Genomic DNA, 13,252 nt, shown 5'->3' with positions numbered 1-13,252 from the left:
GCACGAGGCCCTCGGGGAGGGCGCCAAGCAGAGGGGAAACCGCCTCGGTTCGGGGTGTAGGTCCTCCCCCCCGCGCCCCCGGCGGCCGCCTCCGCGCTCAGGGTTTGCCTACAGCAAGTGGGTGCCTCCCGGGGGTCCCCAGCGTGTCCCCCACCCCAGCCCTCCCTCATCCCTGCTGCTGCTGCAGGGTAGTTACCTGCGGGGGGGCTTGCACGGCCAGCGGGGCCAAGGTCTGAGGGTGCTGGCTCGTGGGGTGGCTGAAGGTGCCGCCGGAGGGGACGGTGGTGGGGGAGGCTCTGGCTGCTGGTTTGGCTTTGCCTGGGGAAGGGCAGAGGAGACAGGTTGGACAGGTGGTGGTGGTTGAGCAGCTCGTCCGCACCAGGGATGGGGGTGAGGGTGGGGGGCACCCAAAGGATGCACAGCCAGGGGGTGAAACCCCTCCCATGGGTGTCCCAGGGGAGCAGCAGCCCCAGGGAGCTGCTGTGAAGCCCAGCACGGGGTCCCCAGGGGGGGTTAGTGCCCAGTTACAGGGCACAGGGGAGGGCATCTGGGGGCTTCTTATGGGATGATTTGGGGAGGAGGCAAAGGATGTAGAATGGAGAAGTTTGGGTGATTTGGGAAGGAATAAGTGTGGGAAATAGTGGGGTCAGGGGACAAAAAGGAGCAACTGGGTGTGAGTGGTTCCCCGGGCTGTGGGCACCTCTCTTGGGCTGTTGGATCCTGGGGGAGATACTTTCCTCCACCAGCTGCTGGCTCCAAAATTAGCAGCAAGGAAAGTGGTGTCAGCCCCTGAACTGCTCCCCTGGGAAGGGGGAGCTGGAAGGGGAAGGGATCAAGATGGCCTGGCTAGAGGCTGAAAGAGGGGGGATGCCTGTGGGCTGAGCTTTGTTTGGTGTCTTTTCACCTTACACCCAAATTCAAAGAATATATTAATATTTCTTATATTACCATGAACATCCAAGCAAGGGGAGTCCTTGCTCCTAATCCATATTTATTACTTGCAAAAGACCTAAGCTTTTTGAGCAATCTCTTTTATTTATTCTGCTCAACTTCTAATAATGGCAACCCTTGAGTATAAAATCCACTTAATTCTGTTCTGTTTTTGTAAGAAGCAAAACTCTCTTTTCCTGCCTTTTCCTTTGGCAGAAAAAAAAGTAAATTACCAAATAAATATTTTCCACAGCTAAAAACCAGGTGTTTCTTGGGTTTGGTTCCTTGCCCAGAAAGAACTACAGGTCTTGAATATACGTAAAAGCCTTTTTTGTTTGTTGTACATTGCCCCCCAAAGCCCACGCACCTCCAGGCCGTGGCAGCAGGACCAGAGCATCCCCCAGCATGGAGGGACACTCAGAGAGTCACAGAGTGGTCAGGGTTGGAAGGGACCTCTGAAGATCATCCAACCCAACCCCCTGCCAGAACAGGGTCATCTACAGTAAATCCCAAAGGAACAAATCCAGGTGGGTTTGGGATGTCTCCAGAGAAGGAGACTCCACAACCTCTCTGGTCAGCCTGGCCCAGGGCTCTGTCACCCTCACAGGAAAGAAGCTTTTCCTTATGTTTAGCTTGATCCTTCTGTGCTCCAGTTTGTGCCCCTTTCCCCTGGACAATGCTGAGAAGAGCCTGGTCCCATCCTCCTGACATCCCCTGTAGACATTGATCAGCATTGATGAGACCCCACCTCAGTCTCCTCCTCTCCAGGCTGAACAGCCCCTTCTCTTTCAGCCTTTCCTCATAGGGCAGATGGTCCAGTCTCCTCATCATCTTGCTGGTCCTGTGCTGGACTCTCTCCAGCAGCTCCTTATCCTTTATGAACTGGGCAGCCCAGACCTGGGCCCAGTTCTCCATAGATGCCCCTCCAGGGCAGAGCAGAGGGGCAGGAGAACCTCCCTGACCTGCTGCCCACACTCTTCCGGAGGCCCCCCAGGAGCCCATGGGCCTCCTTGGACACCAGGGCCCGTTGCTGCCCCATGGTCATCCTGTTGGCCACCAGGACCCCCAGGTTCTTGTCTCCAGAGCTGCTCCCCAGCAGGTCCCCCCACCCTGTGCTGCTCCCTGGGCTTGTTCCTCCCCAGATGCAGAACTTTACACTTGCCCCTGTTGACTCATCCCTCCTTTTTACCAACCAGCCTCAAACAAACTCAAATCCTGCCCATTTGTTGTTGTTTATTTATTTTTTTTTTGAAAAGCATAAGAATCTGGTTGTGTCCTGAGCACAGCCCAGAGGTGACAACCAGAGGACAGTGCTATTATTAAACCAAGCACAAGGGTGGCAGGAGAGGGGACGGGGCAGGGGCCCTGCAGGCAGATTCAGGATGGATCTGCAGAAGGACTGGGGTGCTGGCCAAAGAGCAGTAAGGAATAAAGCAGGATGTCCCCAAAGGCCTGTTTCCAGAGCTGCATTCCCATGGGAGAAGGGATGTACCCACAGCAAGCTCAGCATCCTGGGGTGAGGAGGGGAGGAAAGCCAAGGCCCTGCTCAAGGTGGCTGCAGGAAAACCCAGCTCCCCAGCAAAACTGCTCATTGACAAATGTCCTCTCTGTTTCAAGCCCGTGGTTGAGGGCTGTCCTGGATGCAGGAAGCTCTTTCTCATCAGCTCCCAGAGAAGGAACTGGTTTTGTTAACTCCTAAGCTAGGGATGGGGATGCTGCAGACTGGGGTTTGGGTCTGCCTGCACTGATGGGCATAGCTGGTCCCATTGGCTCCAACCCTGTGGTCCAGAGCCCAACTTGGCTTGCTAGGATGAACAGCCCAGGGAATGAATCACAGAATCCCAGAATCACCAAGGCTGGAAAAGACCTTTAAGATCCTCAAGTCCAGCCTATGACCAACACCTCCACATCTCCAGACCAGGGCATCAAGTGCCACCTCCAGCCTTTCCTGGAGCACCTCCAGGGATGGTGCCTCCACCACTTCCCTGGGAAGTCCATCCCAATGTCTGATCATCCTTTCCATGAGGAAGTGCTTCCTAATGTCCAACTTAAACCTCCCCTGGAGCAGCTTCAGGCCAGGCCCTCTTGTCCTGTCACTGTCCCAGTTGCCTGGGAGAAGAGCCCAGACCCCACCTGAGCACAACCTCCCTTCAGGTGGTTGCAGAGAGTGAGAAGGTCCCCCTCTCCAGGCTAAACAACCCCAGCTCCCTCAGCTCCCTGTAAGACTTTCCCTCTGGTCCCTCCACCAGCCTCCTTGTCTCCTCTGGACCTGCCCCAGCAGCTCAAGGTCCTTCTTGCAGTGAAGGTCCAGAACCAGTCACAGGACTCGAGCTGAGGCCTCCCCAGTGCTGAGCACAGGGGGGGAATCACATCCCTGCTCCTGCTGGCCACACCATTCCTGATGCCAGATGCCACTGGCCTTCGTGCTGGCTCATGTTTAACTGGTTGTCAACCAGTGCTCCCAGTTCTCTGCTCTGCCAGGCTGCTCTCCACCCACTCTTCCCCAGCCTGTAGCACTGTCTGGGGTCCTTGTGACCAAAGTGCAGGACCCTACATTTGGTCTTGTTGAATCTCATCCCATTGGCCTTGGCCATAAGCCCAGGGGAAAGGACAATGTCTTACCAGGCACCTCCTCAGTGCAGGGGCTCTGGGTGCTGGGCTTGGGCTCCACTCTGCCCGCCAGGCTGGGCTCTCCCTGTGCCCCTTCCCCTGGGGGGATCTCCAGGGGTTTCTGGTCCTCCTCGGCAGGGAGTGGGGTGTCCACACCCACCTCCAGCACTCGGATAGTTTCGTGGCTGGACATGACAATAACCTGCAAATATGCCCCAAGATGTCCATCAGCTCCTGGCACCTGACCCCCCCCCCACGCCCCAGCAGTGTCCCCAGCCCAGGGCAGAGTGAAGAGGGTCACCCTGCCCCATGGGACAAAACAAACCAGCACCCCTGGCCCCTTGAGGAGGGATGGTTGGGGGCTGCAGCCCCTCCAGCACCTCACTGCTCCAGGTCATCAGCAGTTCTGGGCTCTGGTACCCCCAGCTCTGCCTGTGCCAGCAGGTGACATCTGCAGCCCTGCATGGCAGCTCTGGAGGGAGGGCCAGGGGGGCGACCTGGGGCCAGGCACACTCTGCATCTCGATAGGATTTCCCCTGTGTGACAGTACTTGGGGACACGGGGAGGGGGGGGAGTGATGAGCAGAGCTCCCTGCTCCTCCCCCAGCTCTGCCACGGCTCAGGCAGCCAAAGCCCCGAGCAAGGATCTCTTGGGAGCAGCAGCCCCAGTGGGACAAGAGGGCACAGGATGAGAGGAGGAGACCTCCTGCCTGTTCTTCCTCATGAAAAAAAAACACTCAACACAAGATGAGGCAGCCAAGCTCCAAAAGATGGAGCTGAACTTCTGTGTGCCCAGGTGTGCGGGCAAACGGGCCGGCTGGGAGTGTGGGGCAGGCACCAGGTAGATTTTCACCCCAGGTGGTGGGGCAGGCACCAGGTGATTTTTCACCCCAGGTGGTGGGGCTGAGGCTGTTGCTGAACCCCAGCTCCTCTCTCCTTGGTGGGAATGGAGCCCTTGGTGCTCGTACCTGCTCGTTGACTGTCAGCGAAGCCTCCTGGGGCTGCGTGGCTTCCGTGTCCATGGTGTCCAGGAACAGGTGGGAGAGGCCTCAGACCTTCCACATGCTGCAAGCAGGGGACACAAGGGGGTTTTGTCACCTCTCCAGTGAGCAGCTCAGGGGTCACACGCTGGCTCCACCCAGGGTGCAGAGCAAACCTGGCCTCTCACACCCCCTCCCTGCTCCTCTCTGGCTCAAGCTCTCCCCCTCTGTGCTGGCCCCAGCTGTGGCTCAGGGCACTGCAGACCTTGTTAATGCCCTCCTGCCCCACACCATGGAGATGTGTCCTCCTCCCTGGGAGGCTCTGGCATCTCAGGTACCTCCCACCACCTCCCACCCTCTTGGCAAAGAGGTCATAGCTATGGGGTAGAGTAATTCATGGAGTGGGCATCAAATGTACAAGCAGAGCAAGGAAAGGGTCATTCCAAGGGCCAGGCCCCCTCTCCCTCCCTTTGGGAGTTGAGGAGACAATTCCTACAGCTGGCTTTGAAAACCCCCCCAAAAAACAGGCAAAGCCCACATGAGACCACCTCACCAGGTGAGGCCCAGAGCAGGTCCCCAAAGTCCCTGCATGACACTTTACAACTCTGCCAAGCCCCTGACACTGGCCACAAGGAGAGTTGATTTGCTCTTAAATTGGTGGGGATACTTCATAAAGCTGGTGAAATGAGTCTTCATGGAGGGAAGGGGCTCAGCCCACCTATTGGAAGGCAACTCTTCCAACACCCTTCATTAACTCATTTGGTCAGGTACTGTCCCCTCACTGCCTTGCAGAAGCATCGTTGCCTTCACAAGAGGCTTATGAATTTTTTATTAGGAACGTCTCGGGGACACATTTAACCAGCCAGCCTGGATGACATTCAAAATGACTCGGTGCATGTGTCAAGGTGTCCTTGTTTGTGTAGCTGCTCAGGAGCCTGGGGCCTTGCTGGGAGATGCAGCCAGACCCCAGCTCTCCCTGCCTGAGCTGTCCCAAAACCCTGGGCAGGGTCTGCTCACCCCCAGCTGGTACCCACCAGCCCTGTCTCTGCCCCACCAGGGCTGCTGGCACCACAGGAACCAGCCAGCTCAGCCCCCACAAGCTCTGCAAATGTGTGTGAAAGAGGCAGAGGTTGGGCAGAGCCTCCCTGGGCTCATAGGTCCTCCAAAAGAGCATTTCAGTCCCAAACTTGTGTTACTGCATCTCATCCATCAGTTTTAACTGCTGCCAGGGAATCTGGCGTGGGGTGAGCATCCCTCTGCTCCACTCTGAAACATCAGCCCATCGTGTCATCCCAGGAGGCACTTCCAGAATCCAGAAAACATTCCCCAGTGCTGTTTTACAAGCCCTTCATCATTTCTCTGCATCTCAGAAGCCACCAGGCTCCTGCTGAGGCCACTGAGCGTATCCCAAGATGGAGCTGGCATTTGTATGCAATTAGCAAACATAGTTATTGGGATCCTGATGATCTAAGGGGGCCTAAATTGAATTAAGAGCCAAATTCTCATTTGAAACTCAACAGGGGCTGAGCATCTAATTCCCTTTGGCTGGCTTTTGTACACACCACTTGTTATTTATTGTCTGCAGGGAAGTGATGCTTGGAGCCCCAGCAGAGACAGGGGTACCCCCTTCACCAGCCACTCCCTCCAGCTCTCCCCTTCCTTGGCCCTGCCAGGCTCAACCCAAAAATCCACACAGGATCCAGGACTTTGCCCCTTGCCTGACTTTTAGAGCAGCCAGTGACTGATCTCCACTAGCTGCTGTGAATTCTTAAACCTGGCCTTAGCTTCAGAGCAGCCAAACACCTGGAGATGCTGGTGCACAGTTTAATTAACAATTTATTCTAGTGCAACACTGAACAGGGCAAGGGACAAGCGAGTGGCTCACACAGGCAGCTGGCATTATTAAAAGTTAATGAGCTCTCCAGCAGCCAGAGCAAACGGGGAGGAAGCCAGAGCAAGGGATAGTGGTGCTGCCTGTGAGGAGGAGGCAAGCAGCAAAACTGACGTGCAAAGTGTCCTGCTGCAAGAAGAGCAAGCAAGGGAAGGGAAACGCTCCAGAGAGCAGCTGGCAAGGGGTGGGGGGGGGTTGTTGGGGACACAGTGGGGTTTGCACCCCATGGGTACAATCCACGTGCTCCAGGTAGCTGCTGGGCATCACTTTATCTTCCCCCTGCACCACCAGACCACACTGGCCCAGATGGGCCCCACACAAGCAGAGCAGCCCTCAGGGCTTTGCTAACAAGGAACAAACCTCCAGTGTCTCCTGGAAGCTTTTTCCTACACCTGAGCCTGGAAGAGGTGGGAAAGCTTCTTGCTCTCATCCAACCCAGGGATCCCTCCCCAGCTCCCCCTGTGCATTAGAGGGGGCAGCTGAGCCCAAACTAGGATCCCAGTACAGCAGGTGAGGGCACAGTGACCACAGCTGGTAGGGAAGGGGCTGTTTGGTCTGTGGGGAGACTCTTCCTGCACACCTGAAACCACCCATGGAGCAGGGCCTGGAGCAGATGGGGAGCACTGAGGCTGCTGCAGGGGGAGTAGGGAGCTGAAATCCAGTGGGATCACTGCAGTGCCCTCCAGGGCAGTGTGGGAAGGGGCAGCAGCCCTCCTACTCACTCACTGTTTGCTCTGGGGTGGAAGGACACTCCTGGACAGATGGGGCTGGGCTGCCACGTTCTGCTCCTCAGCTGCAGCTCCGGGGTCGGGCTGTGGGGAAAGAAAAACCAGGCTGAGCTCTGCCTGCTCTTGCACTGCCCCAGAGCACCAAGGATCCCACACGCCAGCTCTGGGAGACAGGGGACAACTCCATAGCACCCCCATCCCTGCAACTTCATTCTCCCTTATTGCTCCTCATCACTGCCAGAGGGCAGAGGAGCTCTGGGAGCTCAAGCCCCTGGGCAAACTGTCCCCAGAGCCTGTGGTACCAAAAAGCTAATGCATGTGTGGGCTTTTCTCAGTCTCAGGGTCTGGTGGGGACTCTGGTGATGTAGGGAGCACTGAACACCTCCCTGTCACCCACCCACATCCATGCCCCAAAGTGGGGTCCATTACCACTCTGCAATGAGCTGATCCACACGGCTGGGATATCTGCTTTTAATTCCTAACTGCACAGAAATGGGTGCTGGGGGAAAGCCCCAAAGCAAGCTCACCCTGCTGAAACACAAGGGGCCTCTCTTGGACACAGGAATATGCAGAATTACTTTATCTCTCACTATCACTCCTGGACATGATTGGTTAACTAGTTCTTTGCTTCCACTTAAAGTGGCAGCCCTTAAACATTTCACTACACATGCCCAAAGGGTTGGGGGCTTTTTTTAGCAGGGGTGCCTCTACCCTATGGGTGGGTATTTTAGTATGCTAATAGTACGTTAATGAGGCAAGTCCAATTAGTCAGAGTTCTCTATTATTTGCTTCTACTTCACACCAAGGTAAGTTGTGGGAGTTCTCCCTTTCACCCCTTTCATGTTGCCCTGTTTTCAAGGACAGGTTGTTGATTCCCAGGAACATTCCTTTTCCTCCAGTTCCCCTTACCTTGAGTGGTTTTGCAGATTCTGCTCTTATGCTGGGTGCTTCTACTCTCTCTTAAGTGATTTTCCCAGCATTTTCCTTCTTTTAATTAGTAGCCTACATCACATCCACCCCAAATGAAGTTCAGGAGCCTCTCCCAGAACCACAGATTTACTCAAGTGCATCCAAAGGCTGAAGGGGGGATGAAAACCCTGCCCCAACTGCTGCCTCTACCCCCACCTGAGCCACGGGTCCCTCCTGACCTGCCCCGTGGGAGAAGACTCAGATAACACCGAGAGGAGAGGAGAGAGACCTTTTTCTCAGCCCCGTGCAAAGAGACCAATTAGTGCCCTAGATGATTAAACAGACATCTCACGATGTCAGGCTCAGCGCAGTCGGGAAGCACGCTCGGAGTTGGGGAGGGAGCTGCTCCTCCTGGGTCAGCACCAGCACCACCATTTCATACCATTTCATTCCATTTCTTCACACTTTTCCTTTTTTTTTTTTTTTTGCAATTAATGGGACAAATAATTTGTCCAGATGGTGGTGTTAAGTGCACGCAGCAAGACGACAGCCATTTCGCAACAGATGGTGGCAAGGAAATGAAATGCACAAAATAATAATATTTAAAAAAATAAAAATAAAAAAAAGGAGGTGGAGGGGGGGGGAAGGGAAAGATAATTTAAGATGCTCCGAGTCTCACTGTGAATATAATTGGTGTGTTAATTACAAGTGTTGATGAGTCAGAGATGTAGCCACTTAGATCCCAAGTGGGTGGAAATCTAAGTTTGAACCAACTTGCTACAGGTAGGAAACCCTAAGAGGTTAATTAAAACCTGCTCCATGCAGAAGACACTTTGGACGTGGCTAATTACTTGCCGTCGTTATCCTGGATTAATTCCTTTGGACAGACACCCCAATCCAAGGCTGAGGAGGCTGAAGGTGCCATGAGCTTCAGGCAGACGAGCTCTAAAAGCTGGTCCTGAGCCCCTGGTGACTGCCCTGAGGTGGGTTTGAAGTCACAGCCCAACGAGGTGCAAACACCCCGAGACCTCCCAGCAAAGCCCCCCTGTTGCAAAGGGGGACAGGTCTGGGCTGTGGCCCCACTTCCTGGAAGATGCAGCCCCAAGCAGCCGTCCCCACCATCTGACCAGCTCCCATGATTTTCTCTTCACCACATTCAGAGGGGAAAGATCCAGGCTGGAAATGGTGGCATCAGTGGGAATTACTTTTCAAAGCCTAGTTCCAGGTGTCACAGCAGTGGAGACCTGGACCCCAGCACACCCCAGCACTTTGCAAAGATTTCTCCCACTTCACAGATCAGCTTCCCTCTTCAAATGCCTTTTTACCTTTCTAAACTTGATTGCTTTTGAGACTTTATTGCATTCACTGCTGGGGAAACGGAGGCAGGGGATGTGATGGGACACGTTGCTGCCAGCAGAGCTCAAAACCACCCACCCCTGGGGCTGCCTGGTGAGGTTCCCTGCACCAACCTCACCCCTGACAGCCAGGAGGGAAAGGAAATGTAGGTGGGACAGGAGGACACTCGGACAGCCCCAGCCTCCAAATCCAAACCTTCACAACTAAGCAGCAAAAGGATGTAAATATAATTTCTACCTCACTGGAGTCCTGATAGACATTAAATGATCCATGAGCCAGCAAAGGGCCCTTGTGGCCAAGGAAGCCAATGGAATCCTGGGGTGCATAAAGAAGAGTGTGGCCAGTGGGTCCAGGGAGGTCATTGTCCCACTCTGCTCTGCCCTGGTGGGGCCACAGCTGGAGAACTGGGACCAGTTCTGGGCTCCCCAGTTTAAGAGAGACAGGGAACTGCTGGAGAGAGTCCAGAGGAGGCTGATGAAGGGGGTTTGGAGCATCCCTCTTATGAGGAAAGGCTGAAAGAGCTGGGACTCTATTCTGGAGATGAGAAGGCTGAGGGGAGACCTTATCAATGTATGCAAGTATCTAAGGGGTGGGTGCCAGGAAGATGGAAACAGGCTCTTCCCAGCAGTTCCCAGTGTCAGAACGAGGGGCAACAGGCACAAGCTGGAACATGGGAAGTTCCATTTAAACCTAAGAAAAAACTTCACTACAATGAGAATGGCAAAGCCCTGGGACAGGCTGCCCAGGGGGGCTGTGGAGTCTCCATCTCTGATATTCAAAACCCACCTGGAGGCAGCCCTGTGTAAAGTGCTCTAGGCGATCCTGCTTCAGTGGGGGAGTTGGACCAGATGATCTCCAGAGGCTCCTTCCAACTCTTAACAATTCTGTTGATTTTTCCCCACTGTCCCATCCAGGGACAGGACTGCAGGCAGGAGATGCAGAGCCCTGCTGAGCAAAGCTGTACAGCCAGCTGTGCCTGGGGAGGTCATGGGACACATCCTCCTAGAAGAAATGCTAAGGCACGTGGAGCACAGGGAGGTGATCCAGGACAGCCAGCAGGGCTTTACCAGGGGCAAATCCTGCCTGATTTACCAGGGGCAAAGCCAAACTAATGGCTTCTCCAACAAAATGACTACATTAGTCAACCAGGGAGAAGCAGTGGATGTCATCTGTCTGGACTTCTGCAAGGCCTTTGGCACAGTCCCCCACAACATCCTTCTCAGTAAATTGGAGAGATATGGGTTTGAGGGGTGGACTGTTCACTGGTTAGATGGTTGTATCCAGAGGGTAGTGGTCAACAGCTCTAAGTCCAGATGGAAAACAGTGACAAGTGGTGCCCCACATGGGTCAGTGCTGGGCCCAATGTTGTTTAACATCTTCATTAATCAAATTGGCAGTGGCATTGAGAGCACCCTCAGCAATTTGCCAATGACACCAAGCTGGGTGGGGTGGTCAATACAACAGAGGGATGGGATGCCATCCAGAGGGACCTGGACAAGCTGGAGAAGTGGGCCCAGATGAACCTTATGAGGTTCAACAAGGCCAAGTGCAGGGTCCTGCACCTGGGCCCAGGTAACCCAAGATATGAACACAGGCTGGGGGAGGTCACACTTGAGAGCAGCCCTGTGGAAAAGGAGCTAGGGATCCTAGTGGATCAAGAGCTGGGCATGAGCCACCAATGTGCAGATCCAGCCCAGAAAGCCAACTCCATCCTGGGCTGTATCCAAAGAAGTGTGGCCAGCAGAGTGAGAGAGGTGATTCTGCCCCTCTGCTCTTCCCTGCTGAAACCTCACCCAGAACACTGTGTCCAGCTCTGGTGCCCCCAGCACAAGAAAGATGTGGAGCTTGGAACGTGTCCAGAGAAGGGCCAGAGAAATGATCTGAGGGCTGGAGCAGCTCTGTGATGAGGAGAAGCTGAGGGAGTTGAGGGTGTTGAGCCTGGAGAAGAGAAAGCTCTGGGGGGGCCTCACAGTGGCCTTCCAGTACCTGAAGGGGCTACAGGAAAGCTGGGGAGGGTCTTTTTACAGGGGCCTGCAGTGAGAGGACAAGGGGTAATGGTTTTAAGCTGAAAGAAGAGAGATTTAGGTTAGAGATCAGGCATAAATTCTTCAGTGTAAGGATAGTAAGACACACTGGAACAGGCTGCCCAGAGATGCTGTGGGGGCTCCATCCCTGGAGCTGTTCAGGGCAGGTTGGATGGGGCTCTGAGCAGCCTGTTCTAGTGGGAAGTGTCCCTGCCCATGCAAGGGAGTTGGAGGTCAATGATCCTTAAGGTCTCTTCTAACTCCAAAAATTCTGTGATCAGGGCTGCAAAGGAAAGATGGCAGCATCTGTACCACAGGATGGCAAAATATTTTTTTAGAATTTGTTGTTTGTTTGGTTTTTTTCCACTGGGGAGGCTTTTTGAGGAGCCATGGCTGCTCCCCAGCATTCCTCACCCACAGTGTCAAGTCAGCTTCATGCCTGGAAAACCCTGTGCCAGGGCTGGGGCAGCCAAATCCCAAAGAAGAGGCCAGGAAAACTCATCTACCAGCCCAACTCATCTCTTAATGGCAGCAAAAAGGCAGAGCTGAGGCCACTCGGGGATGATCACAAATTTTATCAAGCAAACCAAGGGGCTGGGCCTGGACTCACGGCCATGGGGAGCCTGGCAGGAGGGGAACCAGCTCAGGAATTTGCATCAGTGGAGAACCTGGAGACACAGCAAGAACTTCCCTGCCTGGATTATCTTGCTTGAGGGATGCAAAGACACAAGAGCAGGAGGTGGAGAGGTTGGTTGGCATCATTTTGGCTCCAGCCTGTGTAAAGCTGCCAGGGAGGAGCCCCAGCACAAGCACAGCTGCCACCAGCACCTTGATCCCGAGCAGGAATACGGGGGAACCCTGAATCCCTTCCACAGAACATCTGCTGCCCCAGCAAGGGAAGGGAAAGACCCAGCAGAGAGTCCCAAAACCTGCTTGAAAAAAGGGAGGAAAACCTGAAACCAGTTGACCGGGGTTCCCTGCCAGCTGGGTGGTTTCACTCAGTTATCTGGAAAATCCTCTTTGCACCAGGAAAGAGCCACGTTTTCCTGCAGGCCATGGGGTGTTTGTCAGGAACGGGAAGAGGAGCCCAGGGGGCTGCATCCTGGGCTGAGTCTCTTCATCTTTGCTTTGCTTCCCACCTTCACAGGGTTCCTGGGGCAAGAGCCTGATCCCAAATAAAGCCCCCCTGCCTGGGTGGCTGAGGGTGCTGGGGTTCCCCTTTTGGCTGCCTGTTTGCCATGCAAACCCCAGCCAGCCTGTCCCAACAGCCAGCTCAGCTTACGGTGACTTCCCAGGAATCTGCTCCTTTCTCAGGACAGACAGGAAAGTATTTTTATTCCCACTCCATACAGAGGGAGGAGATGACTGGGATTAAGTTGGCCTGCCAAGGTCATGCCAGAGGAGTGTGGCAAAACCAGGAGCAGACTTCAGATCTCTCAAGCTGGTGCAGTCAGAAGTCCCATCTGTCTCCCCTAAAGCAGCACCCACAGCATCAATCACTCTCTGTCCTGCCAGGGTCCGGGGTCTGGAAGCCACCTCAATGGCCCAGGACATCTCAGAGGGACATCACAGTCAGTTTGGGGGGCACAGAACCCTCCTCCGCAGAGTCTACAGCCCTGGGAAATTCAATGGAGGGGGCAGTGTCTGCCCCTTAAAGGAGGGTTCATCAGGTGGAGACCAACCCTGACCCCCAGATGGCAGCAGCTGGCGCTGGGGGGGCCACGACACTGCCCCCCCAGAGCACGAGCAAACGCAGCCCCCGCCCCCCAGTTGCATTTCTCAGCCCCTCGGGCAGCCGGACCCGCTGTACCCCGCACAGACCCCC

General features: G+C 54.8%; 1 protein-coding gene across 1 annotated transcript in view; it reads right to left on the bottom strand.

Moving 5' to 3' along the window:
• Positions 1 to 280, bottom strand: part of LOC104396497 (POU domain, class 6, transcription factor 1-like) — a 13,022-nt gene extending 12,742 nt beyond the window's left edge. The window contains exon 1 of the mRNA XM_010006347.1: positions 197 to 280. The gene's annotated coding sequence lies outside the window, so the exon portion shown is untranslated. The remainder of the gene's footprint in view (positions 1 to 196) is intronic.
• Positions 281 to 13,252: the final 12,972 nt, after the last annotated feature.

This window comes from Chaetura pelagica, unplaced genomic scaffold (assembly GCF_000747805.2).
Source record: "Chaetura pelagica isolate M959 unplaced genomic scaffold, ChaPel_1.0 scaffold291, whole genome shotgun sequence".
In the NCBI taxonomy this organism is placed as follows: domain Eukaryota; kingdom Metazoa; phylum Chordata; class Aves; order Apodiformes; family Apodidae; genus Chaetura; species Chaetura pelagica.
Note: the sequence above shows the minus strand (reverse complement) of the source record. Positions and strands in the feature narration are given on the sequence as shown.